The sequence below is a fragment of the Saccopteryx leptura genome, chromosome 1 (assembly GCF_036850995.1).
Source record: "Saccopteryx leptura isolate mSacLep1 chromosome 1, mSacLep1_pri_phased_curated, whole genome shotgun sequence".
Classification (NCBI taxonomy): Eukaryota; Metazoa; Chordata; class Mammalia; order Chiroptera; family Emballonuridae; genus Saccopteryx; species Saccopteryx leptura.
The window spans coordinates 279,809,144-279,829,638 of record NC_089503.1 but is presented as its reverse complement, the minus strand read 5'-3'; the positions used below and the strand labels follow the sequence as shown (position 1 = coordinate 279,829,638).

Sequence of the window (20,495 nt, the reverse complement as noted above, 5' to 3'; positions counted from 1 at the left end):
AAACAAACTTTATAATTGTATTTTTCATGTTATCTCAATCTTTATTGATTTCTTTTCTGATTGATCTATAAAGTATTCAAGTGGTTATATTAATTTTTAGTGTGATTGTAAATTTATCCACTTCTACTTCTTTTGTGTATTTTGAAACTATTTTCTTCAGGATGTATTAATTTAGATTTATATCTTGTTGAGACTTTGAATCTTTGATCAGTAAGAAATGACTTCAGAAAGATACTCATAAGTAGATAAACGTGCTATATATTGTTTCTCGATATATGAAATGAATTATATATCACAACAATAAGTAAAACTAAAGATAAAAACAATACCAGGTCCCTCAGAATAAATGAAAAATATTTTAAAAGAAAGAGGTTGCTGTGGCTAGTTAATGAGTTATAACAAACTTTCATCACACAGAATTAACATTAAAATAGTTTCTTAGTTTAGTAGTTAGTATTTCATTTTTCTTTCTTTATATGCTGTAAAATAATAGTACCTCTCTAATTCAATAGCATTTTAGGTTAAATTAAATTAAATAATTGAACATTTAACTCCATCTTGTCATCTTTGCCTTTTCTACAAAATTTAGTATATTTCCACTTTAAGATACATTGTTGGGCATTGTTATGTGGCCATTTATCCCATATTTTTAACCCTAATTTAGGTCTATTTTATTTTTTTATTTAACCCACAAATCAGATATTATTATTATTCTCTATAGTCAATGTTTGCTCAGGTTACCTATGTTTTCATATTTTTTGTTATTGTTCAACAGTTCTTGCTTTTCATACTTTACTTTTTAAATCATTTTTCACAGTTTTAAGCACTTCTACATTCTTTAGAAGCCCCTTTAGCATGTATGTTATTATTAAAATTCTCAGAGTTTGTATAAAACTGTCTTTATAACATTTTCAAAATTGGAAAAATATTTTACTAGAAATACACTTTTAAAGTGATAGTTACTTCCTCTTAGCATTGAAAAGCATCATTTTTTTCTATTCCTTCTTGCGTACTTGTTTCTGTATAGAAATAGTGGTTAATTCTAATACTGATTATTTAATAGGCAATCTGGATTTTTTTTTTGGATGCTTTTAAGATCTTTTTTTTGTTCCTGCTATTTAAAAATACAATAGAACAAATTTTGTTTTATTTATCCTCCTTTTAGACTCATTGGGTTTCCTTAGCCTGAGTTCTATTGTCTTTCATCAGTGTTGGAAACTCGCAGCCCTAGTTTCTTTGAATATTGTCACTCTACCATTCTCCCTAATCTCTCATTTTGAAACTCTAGTAAGACAATACCAGACCAGTTTACTGCCATTCTCTACAGTACAGTCTGTATAATCTTCAGTTCTAACTTCTTATTTATTTTTTCTTGTGTTTAATATGCTATTCAACGCATCTATTAAATTTTTCACAAATTCATTATAACAAACATTCTAACACATATTCTGAATTCTTAATATGTGTTAGAATATTTCTATTTCTAGAAACTCTGCAACTTTTTCAAATGTTCCTTGTCATTTATTACAATTATTTTTTAAAATCAGTTTGATAATTCTTTTAGAACATATTAAGCATAGTTATATTTTTATATGACAATTCTATAAATTTTTTACAGTTTGAGCTTGAAAATTTTCATTTCAGCTGACTGTCTCTAGCTTGCTTCTTTGACTATTTTTGTCTTTTTTTTTTCTCATGGGCTTATATTTCTTGGGTGTTTATCTATTGAAATTCTTTGAGGTCTGAGGTTGAAGTTAATTAATGCACTTGTTTTTTTAGGTAGTTGAGAGCACTAGCAAGACAGTTTTAAATATTCAGTTTAAGGCTTTTGGGAGCCATCAGATATTCTTCCCTAAACTGTAAAATGTCTGGTTTAGGATTCAGCACCTCCCTTCACCTCTTCTCACCTCCCTCCACCCCTGCACCCATCCACCCCACTCCACCCCTCCACCCCTCCACCACCACCATCCAGATTGAAAGCTAAGTAGGCAAAATATGTTTTTCAGCAAGAATGTTTTTAGTTAATCCATTGAAGACATTTTGTTTTGGGAGCTGATTTATACAATGGTGTCTCTGTTTGACTTCAGACATTGGGGGGGTGCCCTTGTTTTGTCTCTTGACTGTCACATAGGTCATTTAAAATTTAATCTCTATGCCATCAAGAATTTTCAGATGCCCCAAAGGCAAACACCTGTGTGTGTTGCACAGAATTCACCTTACTTTCTAACTAGTCTATGCATGCTTATGGAAAGTTGAGTGTGTGTGTGTGTGTGTGTGTGTGTGTGTGTGTGTGTGTGTGTGTGTTTAGTTGATCCAGACACTTTTTTTCTGTGCTGGGATTGTTCCTTCAAGACAGCTAAACCACTGCAGTGCCAGGGAGAGAAGACACACTTTTGGGAAACTGCCTGTGATAGTGAAAGAACTTCTTAGCTCATAACTACAGAACTAAAACAGAAAAGCTCAGAGTTTACTTGGAGAGATTTCTTATGCAACGGAGGAGTGATCTGGAAGAAAGGGGGCCCCAAGAGTTAAAGTAACGATGTAGAGGGAAATCAGAAAACTAACTAGAGAACTCTGAAATTCACCACCTTTTGAGATTTCCCTACTTAGAAAGCAGCCACTCTTCCTTCCCTCTGCTACTGTCTTCCGTTCACTTCACTTCCAGTTCCTCTTCTATGATCTAAGACACTATCATTTCTTTTCCTGAGATAATTTCCAAAAAAACCCAAACCAGTTCCTACCCCCCATTTTATAAAAATCTGATAAGTTTATATTCCATATGCCCTTGGGAGTCAAATCCAAATTTGTACCATGGGGAAACAAATGCCCACACAGGAGAATTACAGAACTCTATTGATACAGTATATTAAATCTCAAGAAAGTGTATGGAGATATAATTTTAGGGTGCTCAACTAAGCATGAAAAATAAAACCTTAGGTATGTTTGAATTTGCCAATAATGGTATACTTAGTAGAAAACCCAGATTCCCATAGTTTGCTGGGTGGACTAACACCGATTTGATTCAATATTAATCAACAAATAAAAGTGAGATTCAACAAATGAATAAAAACCATAAGATGGTAAAAATAATTAAAATATGCAAATGTATGCTTATAAGAAATATATATTTAAAAGAAAGCAATCAGAACAGATAATTAAAATTCCAGCTAGACCCTGTTTATAAGACATATGTTTAAAACACAAGAACACAGAAAAAACTGGAAAAAGAAAACTATTGGTGAGGACCTTTAGCATCTGGAGGCAATTTCCACCACATTTGGTGTCCTGCTTTGACCCCTATTACCAGGTGGCCCAAAAAGCTGCCAGCGTTCAGTGGTGCTCAGTGCAACAGGAGGCACTCCACTAGCTGTTCTGTGATACAAATGGTTTCACAACTAAGTTTTTATGACCCAGCAGGTACAAAGACGCTCAAAGGCTGCTAATCAGAATGCTATATAGACTGTAGCAAACCACTTAAGAGAATCAGTGTCCCTTGTAGCTCTTAACAGAGCCAGCCTCCCTATGGTAAGCAAGGGTACTTCGTTTGAAAAGGAGTGTCTTTCTTGCTACTAGATCCAGGTGTAAAGTGAATGAGTGAATTAGGGAAGTATGGGACTCAAACTGACCATCATAAATTAGATACTACTTGATCTTGTATTTATTTAGCCAATAACTCAGATATGCTTTATGCCATTTAAGAATTAGAAAGTACTTTTCAAACTGGACTGAGATCCATATTAAGAAATATTGTCATTCTCTGTACTGTTCTCCTACATAAACAATCATATGCATATATTTGAAAAAATGTTTTGTAAAACTAAACATTCCTTTAATATGTGTAGTGTACTGTGATGTTTTAATTCTATTTTATTCTATTTACTTTTTAAATATGGTTGTAACCCACTAAATTTATTTACAACCCACTAAAGGTGTTGATATGCAGTCTGAAGCAGAAACTCCAAGGCCTGATGTTGCAGACACAAGCAAGTTGTACTATGTTAATAAGCAAGCATAGTAGGTAAGAATTTTGTAGTTCCTTTTACCAAAATATTTGCCCCATTCACTATTTTAAATGGTGAAAGATCTATACCATGATGAAAATTATCACCATTTGCTGTCATTGTAAGATAATTCTGTTCTTTTAAGTTAGAACTGAAAACAAGAATATTAAATATTTTTCTAAATAAATAACCTAGTTTTAGGAATGTCCGAGTATGTGCTTTTGCAGTTATTGTTACATCTGTGCATGTGTTGAAAATAATTGATGAAATCTTGTTCAAAGTAATTGATGCCCTCTTAGTATCAAAAGTTTTATCACTGAAAAGGTCTTTAGAAATCAGTTAAAAGAAAACCTTCATGGCCCTGGCCAGCTGGCTCAGTGTATAGAGCATTGGCCTGGTAAGTGGATGTCCTGAATTTTCCCAGTCAGGGCACACATAAGAAGCAACTATCTATTTCTCCTCCCCTCACTCTCCCCGTCCTTTCTCTCTCTTCCCTTTCTAAAGTCAGTGGCTCTATTGGTTCTAGCATCAGCCCCTGGCACTGAGGATAGCACAGTTGGTCTGAATGTCAGCCTCAGGTGCTAAAAATAGCTCTGTTGACTCGAGCATAAGCCCCAGATGGGGGGTGATCACAGTCAGGGTACATGTGAGTCTGTCTCACTATCTCCCCTCCTCTCACTTAAGAAAAAAATACCTTCATATTATCTATGCAAATCTAAAGTCTGTAGTGATAAAGTACCTTACTGAGGTCATACAGATTGAGTACTAGAGCCAGGGCTATAGTTCAGGTCTTCTGATACCTTGATTAGTATTCTTATCTTCTGTTTGTTTCAATGTGTCTAATAGGGAGCTTTTCATTTACAATCTATGTTCAGCATTGGGTAAAAATAAGCACTTAGCCCCCATCAAAATTTCCCAAAGCGTATGTAAATTAGTTGCAAAATGATTCTTACAATCTTTATGCCTTTCTCAAGTACAGTTCAGATCCAAAAAGAGGAAAATATCCCCAGAATAATGTGTTCTTTCAATATTCCACACAATCCAGATAATCATATTTCTAAAATGCTAAACATTACTATTTTGCTAAATAAACTTGAGATATTCTTTTCTAAACACAACAGTATGGTTGAACAGGCAGTGACACAGTGGATAGAGTGTTGGCCTGGGACACTGAGGACCCAAATTCAAAACCGCAAGGTAACTGGCTTGAGTGTGGGCTCATATAGCTTGAGCACAGGATCGCTGGCTTGAGCCTGAAATCATAGACATGACCCCATGTTCACTGGCTTGAGCAAGGGGTCACTGGCTCAGCTGGAGCCCCCCGGTCAAGACACGGATGAGAAAGCAGTCAATGAACAACTAAGGTGCTGCAACTATGAGTTGATGCTTCTCATCTCTCTCCCTTTTTGTCTGTCTGTCTGTCTCTCTCTCTCTTGCTAAACAAAAATGAAAACAACAACAACAAAAAAACAACAGTGATTACAGGCCTGTACATTTTTATTTTACATGTTAGATGGTAAAGGCTGAGCACATTGAATAGAAACTGCACTGTTTCCTTATGTATGTTTTATATATTTATACTGTATTTATATTTATCATTGACTTAAAATGTTCTGTCATAATCAGTGACTGCTATGATATAATAGAAAATATCTATAGAAAAATATTGCAGAAATGTGTTTAAAACAAGCCATGCTTAGAGTTATTGATAGCAGAAAATTAGAGATAAAGGAGGCCTTAAATATCACCCATTTCAATTGTCATTTTGCAATGAAAAACTAAGGCCCAGACATGTAAAGTGACAATGTGTGGTCACTTAGAACATTAGTTATCATTTCAGTTTGAGGCCCTTTCTCTTGGGCAGAATGCTTTTAAAGGAATCATTCAGAGGGTATAATTTTTCAACTCCCATCTTTCCTTTTACTATGAGAAATGGATCCTATGGTGCTAAGTACTATATAAATAATAAATAAAACAAAATCAACCGTAAGAAGGGAGGAGGTCCATGGTCTCTTCACTTCTTGTGTTTAATGATTAAGCTGTCCATCTTGAGGCCATTTCAGAAACAACTATCAAATCTATTTCACTGTGATTTATCAACATGTGTTCATATATTAAGATTATTGAATTTATTGTATTAGCTATGCTGTGTTACTAATTTGAATAAAGAAATAAACTGTACTTGAGGTAGTAATTTTTCTTACTTTTTTGTTTAGCTTGAAATAGATAACAAAAATAGAAATAAGACAAACAATTAATATACATGTCAGATTTTATAGGTCACTATTATTTTTTTATTCAATCAACAGGCATTTTTTACCCTCCTAGTAATGCCAAGTACTATTCCATGTGTTGGATATAGATTGGTGAACAGTTAGATAAGTTAACATACTGTACACTATCGGGAAAGATAAAACAGGGCTGAGGAGATGGAGAAACTGCTTTTGGTGGGTGGTTTGAGCAAGCTCCTTTGAAGAGCTGAAGGGCAACAGAGAGTTGGAAGGTTAAGGGACTGATTTTTTAGAGCATCTGGGGAAAGTGTTTCGAGTACGCTGGAGATGAGAACAAGTTCTCCCAGATTAAGAAATGGCAGGAAGGTCAGTGTGACTGAAGGGAGTGAGAGAGCAGGAGAATGAAGGGAGACAGTCATTAGGTGGCCAGGAGCCAGGCTGCAGAGTGCCTGGTAGGCCAGCAAGTTTCAATGACTGTGCCATAGCATACTGGTATGCAGCAAGAGGCACACTAGTGTGCCAAAAAAATTTTTAAAACATGCAATACTTGCCTGGCCTGTGGTGATGCAGTGTATAAAGCATCAACCAGAAATGCTGAGGTCGCTGGTTTGAAACCATGGGCTTGCCCGGTCAAGGCACATATGGGAGTAGAAGCTTCCTGCTCCTCCCCACTTCTCTCTCTCTCTCTCTCTCTTTCTCTCTCTCTTTCTCTCTGTCTGTCTCCCCTCTATAAAATGAATAAATAAAAATCTTAAAAAAACCCCAACATGTAATACCTGACTATTTAGTCAGGGGCAATGACCTCTTTTCTCTTAGACTGTCAAATGAAAAATGACAATAGCCAACACAACAATAGCTATCCTGTGTGACTGAATCAAAATTATACCTCTTTTTTTTTGTCAGATAGGAAAAAAAAATAGATGTTTTTGGTGTGTCATAGAATTTTAGTAATTAGTTTATGTGTGTCATGGAATGAAAAAGATTGATAATTGCTACTTTAAGCCATTGTAAGAATTTAGGAGTTTGTTATAAAATAGGAATGGTCCATTTGGTTCAATAGTGGGCAGAGTTGAGTTAACCTCACTTTAAGTTCTGCAAGTGACTAAAATGTGCAAGAAAGGATCCCATCAGGAGACCAAAAATAATGAAAAAATTTTCATGGCAGAAAACAATGCCCACTGATTGATGAACCTGAAAAGAAAAGCAGCTGCAATCTCCGATCTCCTCAACAGAGATACCAGAAAAGAAAAACCAAACAGAATGTTCAAACATTTGCAGCAAGAGCAAACAGTCACATGAAGAAATGCCCGTGTCATAGACAACAAATGCGAAGAGAGACAGACCCCAGGAATTCATTAATAACTGCTTTCAGATCACGCGAGTGGTCTGCATCCCATACCTTTTTTAACTGCCTGTGTATCCAGAATAGATGGCACTGACTGCTTTCAACTGAGGCTAAAACTTCATGAACTTATGGCCAAACAAAGTGGAATTACAATTCCTAGAATCTGGATCTGAGAGAAATGCAAACTTCAGGCATGTCAAAGTTGTCACAAGAGTTCTAAAGGAACAGGGAACAAAAATACATTGAGATTTGGGCATAAAATACACCCTCCACTGCCAGCTGAAAACCCTCCTTATAAATAGAATATTGTGAGGGGATCAGCCAAACTGCCTCCTCCATGCGCACACATCCTAAGAGTGTCCTGATTTCTAACATACATGATCTATTCACACAAAGCTCTCGATCAGTCTCTCATCCATAATTCTGAGAAATGGACAGGGTGGAAAAAGTGCTAAAATCATTCAGAGAAAGAAAAAAAAAACAATAAGGAATGAGAATTAACATCAGACTTCTAATCAGCAATCCTTTCTGCTAGAAGATAATGAAGTAATGTCTTCAAAATTGTGATGAAAAATTGTGAATCAACTTTTATATTCCCAAACTGTCAATTATTAATTCATATAAAATAAAGGCTTTTTTTTATGTGTAAGGACAAAAAACCCTCTTCACTTGTTTTCCTATATTCAAAAATATGGTAAGAAACTATCTTTGCAAGCAGAATTATAAAGAATCTTCAGAAAGAAGATGATCTGATGTATAAGAAGATTGACAAGTGAATATAACCAGAAGAATTCAAGGTGGTAGAAAATATAATGGAAATCTCCTGACTTTGATAACTATAGTTTTTTCAAGTGGCTCAGATTTAAAAATACAATATTCTAGCTTCTTTTCTCTGAGTCCAATCACAGTAATACATTCTGATGTGTTTCTATATACTCATGGTATTATAAATGCTATTTTGACTTAGCATTTCAACTCAACTCCAAGAAAACACTGGGAAAAATCACTTTATTTATTTATTTAATTATTTTTAAACTATATTTTAAAATAGTTTTAATTACTAAACTAGACTACTAAATAAGCTTGTGAAATTTTATTATAAAATAATCTAATAAAAGTCACCAGGTGAAAGAAATACCAAATTGGGGGAACAAGTTAGAGACTAATTTTATTATCTTTTATTGAAGGAATTCCAATAAAATTTAATATCAAAGTTGATGGTCTCAAAATGAAATGAATAATCATAAAAATAAACAGGAAGACTAAAAAATCATGTATTGTTGATAATGCTAACCTCTGACAAGATAACTAGAAGTGTTGTTTAGTATAGAGAACCACATTTGGTTGCATTTTACCATTCTAAGGTGTTTGCATGTTATTATGTGCTTTCGCTATTTTTATAAAATATAAAAGCTAATTTTTAAGTTTAAATATTTGCATTATTTATTTCTGGTCTCTTTGTAACAAATCTCAAATTTATAAAAAAGTGCTTAAAGAGCTCTTCATCTTTTAAAGAAGAAGCAAACGTTTCTTGTGTATTTACTAGTCCAATAAATGTTGGTAAAAGCTAAATTTGCTGAGAACATTGTATCTTTTAACAAACTGATAGATCAGGCAAGGTTAGGTCTGCAAAAATGTTTTATTTAGTCATTTAAGATTTTGCTTGCTTATTTGTTTTTAACTGAAAAGTCACTAACATTTAAAAATTCACATCAAATTTCACATTGAAGGCCTACCTTGAAAATTCACAAAGCTTTACAAAGTTGTCTGCGGCTTCTCCTGTAAACAAGTAACTGGAAACCATAGAGCCAACCCCAAGGATTTGGGACTAGTGACAATATTTAACTTAGGCATTCATCAGAATCTCCAGGGGTCTGTATTAAGTAGATTATTGGGCACCACCTTCAGAGTTTCTGATCCAGTAAGTCTTGGGTGGGGCCAAAGATTTTCTATTACTACTAAGTTCCCAGGGAGGTTGATACTGCACATCAGGGGACTACACTACATCTTGAGAACCAGTGGACTAGATTGTGTTCACCACTACCCTTAACCTTTCTAAACCACTGACTTGTGTTACCTAGCTGGACACTATTTAAGTTTGTGTTTCCTGCTGTAACTCTTACTTGCAATCATTTTTCCAATCAATCAGCAGAATTTTTCATTTGGAAAAAAAGCCCATCTTTCACAAGTAAGGGGAAACACCACATATGTGGTCATATTTGAGCATAAGGTGTAAAAGTAGCCTTTGCTTTTTGGAAGAATTTTTATTAACAGAATAAAGTTACTAAAAATAACATGACTTTTTAAATATATCTTAGCTAATGTTTTTATGTTTTGTTTTTTACTTAAAGTTGTATATGTCAGGCTAGAGTTGCAGATACACTTGTATCTCTCCTCCTACTAGCAATTGTGCATTGGATGGCAAACATTTGTCTATGCCTCAGTTTCCTTAATCGCAAAAATGAGGATGGAATACTAATGACATTTCTCTCTTAAATGATGTTGGTGAGGATGAACTGAGCTTATGCCCACAGAGTTTTTAGCTGAATGCACAGTACCCATCATGGTAATCATGAAATTGATGATTCTGATAAAGGTAATGTTATCTAATATCATTTTTTCCTTAGTTTTGGAGATGTTAGCAAATGTGCATTTTTATGACTACATAATAAAATAGCATTACCAAGTATTATTAAACTTGTTTTGTATAAGAAAAATTCTGAGTTTTTAGTTTGTCAAAGGCAAATTTCACACTGAAGTGGGTAATTTCAGTAATGGTATTGCTTAATAGTGTACAAATATTTAAAGAATCAGAAGAAAATTAGATATAGCAGTAATAGGAAACAGAGGTTGGCACAAAGCAATAAAAATAAAGTTGGTGACTGCTACTTTGCAAAACTGAGACTAAATTTCATGAACAACCAAATTTTTCTCTACTTGACTATTTCTGGCAGAGAAGTTATCAAGAAAGCAAACCTGCCAGTAAGCTTCACAGGTGTTCCATAAGTGGCCAGGATATTTCAATGACATAATAACATCCATTAGAATAATTAGTAAACACCTAGATGTTTCTACTGTTGTTTAGACACAGATATGTTGTGTGAAAAGAAATTTAGAAAATGGTGTGAATGGGCAGGAACACAGAGAAGATGAAGTCGTACCTGAAGTAGATGAGTTCAAAATGCAGAAAGAGTTTCACTCTGACATGGGGGCATGGGCTCTCAGTTCTAGTTTATCCTCACTTGTGTCAAAACTAGGAATTTAGAAGATAGAGGGAGTGTGCTAATAGTGCTATTATTAGATCACTTTTATTAAAGATGTTTGAAAGTATTTTCAATCTCATTATGCTTGCAACTCTTGAATAAAGATGCTACATGTGGCTTCTATATGACATTTTGCAAAAAAAAAAAAAGGTAATAATAAAAGTCACCTTAGTATTTGCCCATTTTCTCATATTGTATACCTGAAGCTAATAAAATATTGTATGTCAGATGTGATTGAAACAAAACTTAAAAGGAAAATGGAAAGGCCTAAGGCCTATAAGGCCGTAATTATCAGCATGGGAACCATAGCCAAACTGACTGGGTTAAAATTCGGTTTTGGGTTTGCATGTATGGATGCAGTGAGGCTTTTGGCTGGTATGACTGTGCAGCTGTCTAAAGCTTCAGGGAAATGGAATAGTCACTGTCGTCATTGCCAGAATGAGCGATTTAGGACTGTTCTTTTTTTTTTTTTTAAGATTTTATTTATTCATTATAGAGAGGAGAGAGAGAAGGGGGGGAGGAGCAGAAAGCATCAACTCCCATATGTGCCTTGACCAGGCAAGCCCAGGGTTTCGAACCGGCGACCTCAGCGTTTCCAGGTCGACGCTTTATCCCACTGCACCACCACAGGTCAGGCCTTATGACTGTTCTTTACTTAAGCTTTCTATTTGGCTTGATACTATATCTTATATGGGATTTTATTTCTTCTGAATTTTGTCTGAACTCCTTAGTCTTAACCTATTGGTCTCAAAAGTCTTGGGCAGTTGCATGGCCTGTCTGCCTCCTCATTACTACAGTAATTGGGTATGTGTTTTTACTTGAAGTACACTTAGCTCCATTCATACAATCACAGGTAACTATGTTAAAAATCAACAGCAGAAAAAATACCAAGAAGAGGCCATCCCAGCATTAAGAGATACTCCTTTTAGTAAAGTAAACCAAATGTTGTTTCTTATAGCCAAAGAACTTTTTACACTATAAACTGAATTGCATGTAGACTAACATCAAACATTTGTTATGTTTTTGACATAATTTTGACCATAATTATCTCTCCTATTAAAATAGTTAATACTGAAATATTTTGAAAATGTAAGTTGAACTTCTCTTCACTTAAGTTCCAGTAACATTGTAAATGTTCTCAAATATTAGTTATTAATACACAGAATAAATAAAATACTACATATTATAAAAAAATAATCAGGTTTCAACCACTCTAGATAAATGACTCTGGGCATGTCATTTAACTTCTCTGTTCCACCATTGCTTTCTCTGTAAAATGAGAACACAGTAGATTCTATGAGGATAAAATTATGTATTTGAGTGAAGTCCTGAGAATATGGCCTGACATCTAGAAAACATTATTTAAGTATTTTTCTATTATGATTGTCTACTTCAGAAAGTTAGTATGAGAATTAAATGAGAAAATATACATTACAATTACACAATATCTAGCAGAAGGAAATTCATTTATCCAACAAATTTTTATTGAGAACCTCTCTACCAATCATTGGTCTACATGCTGGAGACACAATATTAAATTAAAGTTCCTGCTCTCCTGGGCTTTATATTCTAGTGGGGAAAAAAAAACCCAGAAAGTGTATAAATAAGCAATTAAACCTAATGTTTAAGATAGTAAAAACTGCTAAGAATAAAAATCATTCTGGAAAAGAAAATGTTGGACATTCTACTTAATTAAGATGGCCAAAGAAGTCTGGTTTGACAAGATCTCCCCTCTACCTATTTAATTCATATGATAAAGTGCAAAGAACTTTGTAAATGTCGAGTGTCAATGCCACCATCATCATATTTCATTAAAATTTACTCTGTTGTGAAGTAAGAATTTCCATTTGGTATGTCATTCATTGCTATTATTCTAATAAAAATTAATGACAAATGTTTTTTGATTGGTCACCAATGCATTTAGAAAAGGTGGTTTCATTTAAGTCATTTTTAGTAAAAAACATAAGAGTTCATACTATGAGGAGTAATTTTTAAGCATGATACATATCATACTAATTTTCAGTGTTCACAGCAATAATGGTAATGTGAAAATGCAAAATACATAAATGCCATAGGGCAGTGGTTAGGAAACTGAGGATTACAGAAAGATTTAAAGTCATACCAGCAACAGAGCAGCACTCCAAGCTAGGTTCTTGATTCTAAATTTAGATTTTTTTTTTACTTCCCTAAACTTCCCATAAAATAATATATTTAATTGGCTATAATCTGCAGTTTCTTCATTCTTAAATACATATTACTAACTGGTCTTTTCTTTCATTTATTTTTTTTATTTCTGATGACAAGATTGCATAAGATAATTGTATTTGCTACATTAGTAGGTTTTTATGGTTTTTGCCCTCAGATAAGAAAAAAATAGAATTCATTATTTTTGGATTTATTATCTCATTTATTTATTTTTTTATTTATTCATTTTTTAGAGAGGAGAGAGAGAGAGAGACAGAGAGAGACGGGGGGAGGAGCTGGAAGCATCAACTCCCATATGTGCCTTGACCAGGCAAGCCCAGGGTTTCGAACCGGTGACCTCAGCATTTCCAGGTCGACGCTTTATCCACTGCGCCACCACAGGTCAGGCTATTATCTCATTTATAATTCAACATTTTTTTCTGCCATAGAGCTCTTTATTCCATAGTAAACAGTTTACCAGTATACCAGTTTTACTTTAATATGTAGTTTACCAGGATAAACAAAACACAGCAGTTCTAAAAGAATATACAAGCTCCTCATGCTATGGTAAGACTGAAAATCATGAAGAACTGTAATGGGAACTTTTTTGAAATGATGAATATTCATGCTCTTTTTGAATGGGGCAATATCTGGAGTAGCTAATGGTGATCTGGCTACTCTTAGTCAACTGTGTGTAGTGGAAAGAGATTCATGCTTAGAAGCAAAAGTAAGAGGTTGTAATTTAAAGTTTGTATTCAAATATTTTGCCTGTGAATTAGTAAAATATTTTAAAATAACAATATGTTTTCAATTCACGAAGTTGACTTTATAAGAAGGCATTATTTTAGAAGCATTTTAAAACACGGTTCTATGATGTCATTTTTAAAAAAGAGTAATAAAATTGCCTGACCTGTGGTGGCACAGTGGATAAAGCATTGACCTGGAAATGCTGAGGTCACCGGTTCGAAACCCTGGGCTTGCCTGGTCAAGGCACATATGGGAGTTGATGCTTCCAGCTCCTCCCCCCCTTCTCTCTCTCTGTCTCTCTCCCTCTGTCTCTCCCTCTCCTCTCTAAAAAAAAAAAAATGAATAAATAAAAAAATAAATTAAAGAGTAATAAAAGACATTTTGTTGATTTATTTTCTTTTTAATGTGATTTTTATTGTTGTTGTTGAGAAATAAAAGAAAAAATCCTGGTGTCTTACTGTCCTAAGTATGGTAAAAAATAGAAAAGAGAAAATAAATACTAACCACTCCAATTCATATTGCTCATCATGCTTTTCCCAAAACTGTTTATATATATCATCTCATTTGGAGATCACAATTACATGAAAAACATTGAGAAGAGAGAGCCTGGTAAAAAGCTAGCTGTTAATAATGCTGTATGTTGTAATTTTCCAGCAATGCCTCATGCTTAATATACTGAACTATACTTTCTACTCACTCATCCACATCTCCTATGTCTTCCTGTTCTTTCTCATCTGACTTCCATCTATTCATAAATATTGAGTACCATACACTATGTAGCATATGCTCTAAAGTTGCTGTGGTAAAGTAATGAATAAGACAGATATGGTTCTGGTTTTCCTGGAGCTTTAAGAATCATCAAATATGAAATAAAAGGATTGATTGATTTAAATTATTCAATTATAATATTGGTAAAAGAAAAAAGGAAGAAATGAGTTTTGCTAATGAAATTTAGAAATGTAAAGATAGTAGGCCCCAAAACACTACTTCACTTGTTGTGGTAGGGGAAAAAGCAGTCTGATTAAACTGATATTCAGGTACTGGAGTTCAATCAACTTACCCCCAATGCATACACCAACACACACACACTAGTAAATGGAAAAGTGGCTTCCAAAATCTTCACTTTTCATATGTTAATTAATGCTCTATTTAAACTGCAGAGAATTGATTTAATAACATAAATTACCAGAAAGAAGGGCATCACCTTAACTTCAGTGCCTAGTTTTAGTATGACCACATCTTAGTTTGCGCACTGTAATGTATTATTATAAATATTGATTAAATTTGTACATATAAATAATGTAAATCATTTGCTAATTATTTTGCCAGGGGGTGGGTAAAATAAAAGGGTTAGGAGGATAAGCTCTGGAGTTATCTGCCCTTAGCTGGATTTAGAATCTTGAACAAGTAATGTCACACTCTTGTGTTACAATCTCTTTATGTGTACAATGAGATAAAATTAGCAGTATAAATTTATTGTAAGAATTAAATAAATATGTGGATACACGCAAAGCACTTGGCATAGTACCTGGTAGATGGTATGCATTCGTAAATGCTAGGTAAACATTCTTAATTTGAAAGGTGAGAAATAAATCATTTAGCTTGTGCATTAAGAAGGGGAAACAGAGTAGCAAATTTGATATTAAGATCCTAAAATTCTAGCACAGTGTGGTAGACAGAATAATGCATCCTGCAGCCCCACCCCCACAAGATGTCTATGACCTAATTCCTGGTACTGTGAATATGCTACTTTTTATATAGCAAAGGGAATTTAGCAGATGTGACTAAATTAAGAATTTTGAGGTAGGAAGATTATCCTGGATTATCTGGGTGGGCCCAATATAATCACAAGAGTCTTTATAAAAGGGAGGCAGAAGAGTGAGGGTGAAGAGAAAGCAATACGATGGTAGAAGAAATGGATGGGATTTCTGGAGGGAGGCTGTAAGGCCAGCGGCCGCCGCCATCATGGCCATTCACATGCAGGTTCCCATTGGATTCAGGCAGACAGTAAAGAAACAGCAGAGCCAAAGACTCATGGGCCATTCCTTTATTCTAGCCTCGCACCGGCAGGCAAGTAAAAACACACAGGGCTCCAAAACCCACTCACACATTCTCCAGTTCCACAGCCAGGAGAATCTTCTCTGGTTTTTTCTAGAATTAAAGGCCCCCACCAGCCTCAGTCACGTCTGGTCCCCCATCTTCTTCTCTCTGCACAAACTCTGCAGAAATGGTTCCCTCTTCTTCTTCTCTTTCTCCTTCTTTCTAAAACCTTTTGGTGCGAAAATCCCTCCTCCAGCAACATTAGTATAACAATGATCCTTCCCAAGCAGGAAGGTAATTAGCAATTTTACAGACCAGCACCATTTTTAACAATAAAAGTGAGCAAACTCAAAAAAATACAGATTTTACAAACTCATTTGCCAAACAGAGGCCATGAACCAAGGAATGCAGGCAGCCTCTAGAAGTTGGAAAAGGCAAGGAGAAGGATTTCCTCCTAGAAACTCAAGAGGAAGCAGCCCAGCTGGAGTCACGACTTTAGCTAGTGTAGAAAACCTCCAGAACTTGTAAGGTAACAAATTTGCATTGTTTTATCTGCGAAAGTTGTGGTACTTTGTTATAGCAGCAGTAGATGACGAATACACACAGACTGGCCTGAATATTTTTTCTTTTATAGGTAAAGCACATTTCTAAAATTAAAAATGGAAAAATATAATTACAAATATGTGTTGCATACACTTTTGTAAAAAAAAAAAACACAAGGTTCATTTTGGGCTTCATCAGAGCAGCAATTTAGAAATATTTCTACTTTCTCCTGTTAAATCTAAATAAATATATTACCTTTTTCTTGCTATCTTTCAACTCAGCATCATTACAACTGACAAGAACTGGTTATTTTTGCTAAGGATCTCAAATCTCAAATTGGACATTCTGGAATACAGAGATTGGTCAATGAAAAACAGAAAAAGAAAATATAACTGTGTAAAGGTTAGTAAAACTAATTACACTGTGCTAATATTATCAAGTGTAATTTTTCTTAATCACTACTTTAAAAAAATACCTAAAACTTCTTTCTGCTTTAAAAGTCCTGTTTCTTAAATTTTATTTTACCTCTTTCCTGATTTAATCTTTATTATATACCAGGTACACTACTTTCAAAGAAGATAATTTCTGGAAATGACTATTTGTGTTACAAGATGAATCAATAAAGGGTTTCTTGAAATGGAAATCTCCCTTAGTGCATTCTAAATGTTTCAATTTTATAAACTGATTTATATACACAGCTTTTCTCAAGCACAGCTGTTGCACATAGTGAGGAGCATCTGTGTATACATAGTGTCTATAACTGGGCATGTTCTCATACATCAACCAGAATATATGTATTTAAAAACATTCCGTCTAAAAAGTAGAGCCAGTCCTTTGTTTTGTTTCCGAAGGCTAAAACTGCTATGTCCAGGTACCAAGTACTTCCTCATCATTCATTCTTTCTCGCATACATTGCTTTATACTTAGGGGAGAATTTGAGAGTGATGTGTCTAGACCTTACACAGAAAAATGAAAGAAAGGAGGAGGTAGGGTTAGCTTTCTGTTGGGCAGATAAAATATATTATGCTCCCTTTGTTAAAGATGGCATTACCCAGGTGATATTAATGTGTGTTGGGGGCAGACAGGATCAATGTAGCCTGGGGCTTGGTTTTAGGATTAAGCCTTTCCCACCCTTTTTGATGTGGGGCGGTATAATCCAATCATGCCTCAGAGAAGTGACTTTGTAGTAGAGACTTCCCTATTTTGTATATTGGATTAGAGGTTGTGAAGCTACAATATAAAATGGGGGGATGGAGCGGGAGCTTGTTCCCTTGGTTCCTGAGATTATCATTAGAGGAGAGAGCAGAGCAGAGAGCAGAGAAAGGCTACATGGAGTAGGCCAGGAGAAGCAGCCAAGATGGCGGAGTGCTGAGTGAGATGCCAGTTTGTGTAGAGTTTGTATCGGGGATAAGGAAGGAGATGTGAATTGAGGAGAATAAGTCTGGTGAGCTAGAAACCTTTGATTCTAGGAAACTCGGATAAGTCAGTGGCTTTGTGAGCACTGAATGTGAGTGGGTTTTGGAGCCCAGTGTGTGTTTTTACTTGCCTGCCGGGTGCAAGCTAGAATTAAAGATGACAGCCCATCAGTTTTTGGCTCCGTTGTTTCATTACCAACTGTCCGAATCCAGTGCGAACCTGCATGTGAATGGCCTTGATGGCGGCTATTGGCTTTACACTTTCATAAATTAGTAAAATGAGTTTTATTTTTAATTCTGTCTGAAAAAATAAACAAGTAACCTCCTTAAAAGATGCTGCATAACCCCCTGACCAATTGCAGAATAATAACAAACATGTAAAGATGTGCTCAAATATCTACCTTTTAAAACATAGAACTTCAGGAGTCAAATCCTAATGAGACACGCTGATATTTAAAAGTATATGTCTATGTGTATTTGTAAACGTCTCATCTTTTGTAAACGTCTCATCTTGTCTTAAGTTCTTCATTGTTCCCGGTGCATACGGCACAGTTCCTTGGTCCCTGGGAATACCTGCAGAAAAATTGCACAACTGCTGCAGGTTTCCAACAGCAGGGACATGTCAGTGCTGGAGAAAGATAGCATGGCACACGCCAGCTCAAACAGGACATTTCCTTTTTATGTTTTCCAGCTCCCAAAGGCCAGCCATTCCAAGCTGAAAACACTCAGACCTGGCACATGGGATTCAGAATCTCAGTACAAATGATTATGCTTTCATTCCAAGGCCTCTGCAGGTGACAGAAAGAAAGCTGCCTTCTCTCCAGGAGAGGACTGCGTCAATATGCTCACAAGAGCTTTTCTTTCAGATAGAAAGGATTTATCAATGCAGGGCAGTGTTTAGAAAAACTGGTAGTCAACTACTCTAAAAGCAGTGCTTAATAAGTTTTAAATCATGCTCAGAGAGTAGAGAGGAATGTGGATTCCGGGTATGATTCTTTTTGTGGATTCCATATACAGTACATCTGATAACATGAAATTTTCTTCCACTTCAAATTATCTCTCAAATATGACCTTGAGCCTCCAAATCTTTGAGGCTTTCTGATAATAAAACTTAATACTAATTTCAAAGCATGGGTGGTTGGTTTATTTTCATATACTTAACACTTCTTATTAATGTTATGATAAGTATTTATGAAATGGGCAAAGGGGATTCATTAATTTATTAGTTTTCTGTTGTTATACAGTAAACTTAACAGTTTAATAGTATAATACTCAACTATTATCTCACAGTTCTGTAGATATGAAGGTCAATATAATGTGACTAGGTTGTCCTTTTAGGGAGGGTATCATAAGACTAAATTTAATGTATCAGTTGGGCTGAATACTCAACCAAAATTTCTGGGGGAAAATTCTCTTCCAAGCTTATTTACAATAGGTTGTTGGGAGACTCTAATTCCTTGAATTTGCATGACTGAGGTTTCCCTTTTCTTTTTGGCTAGTGATTGCAGATTACTTTCAGCAACTGGAGATCTCACTCAAGACCTTTTCATATGGACACATTCATTTTCAAGTCAGCAGTGGCATGTCAAATCCTTCTTATACTTTAAATCTCTCACTTCCCCTTCTGCTACCAACTGAAGAAAAACAACTGCTTTTAAAGGGCTCAGGTGATTAGGTTACGCCCATCTGTATTATCTTCCTGTATGAAAGTCAACTGATTAGCAACCTTAAGCAGATCTACAAAAACACTGTTGCCAGGTAGTGTAATAGAACCACAGGACTAACACTAAGGGGTGGAAATCCTGAGGACCATTTTAGGAAAGCCTTGTCTAAGTGGGCTTACTAAATGAGAGTCTGAAAAGGTAGAGGCATTGATCCTGACCTGCCAGTGTTGCTGAGCAGATCTTTTAATCTATAGCTATGTGAATCAGTGGCAAATATTCCATCATTATAGCAAAACTTGTAATTGCAATATATTTGGTAATTATTACATAGCATTACTGTTTACCATCAACTTTATCATTAAGTAATATCTTTAGAGTACTTTGGTATAAATCAGATAGCTAGTATATACTAACTATAAAGCAGATATTAAGTACTCATTTTCAAAATAAATTTTAAGCAACCGAGTTTCCATCAATGGATAAATGAATAAAGAAAATGTAATATATATTTCTATATCTAGATATATATATGCACACACTTGTATATCTAGATATAGATACATATACGCAACAAAATATTATTCAGCCCTAAAAAATAACAAGGAAATCTTGCCGTTTGCAACAACATGAATGGATCTTAAGGGCATCATTATGCTAAATGAAATGTCAGAAAGAAAAAGGCAAATACCATATGATTTCACATATATATGGAACCTTAAAAAAAAACTGAACTCATAGATACAATGACTAGATTGGTGGTTGACAGAGGTAGGTGTGGTGGGTAGGTGAATGGGATGAAGATGGTCAAAAGGTACAAACTTCTAGTTATAAAATAAGTCATTGGGATGTAATGTACAACATGGTGACTATAGTTAATGTAAGGTATTTTTTCCCGCTGAGAAGGAAGGAAGAGAGCCAGAGCCGCAAAGTGTGGAATAATAAATGGCTTTATTCAGTACAGAGCACGCGTGCTGCCCGGCAAGGTTCCCTGGCCCCGAGGAAAGAAAGATGGAGGTCAGGGAAGTTGCAAAAGATTAAACCGCGTGGGAGATATTTAAAGGG

General features: G+C 35.0%; 1 pseudogene; it reads left to right on the top strand.

The window, feature by feature from the left end:
• Positions 1-11,480: 11,480 nt before the first annotated feature.
• LOC136388345 (phosphatidylinositol N-acetylglucosaminyltransferase subunit P-like) lies at positions 11,481-11,821 on the top strand (annotated as a pseudogene).
• Positions 11,822-20,495: the final 8,674 nt, after the last annotated feature.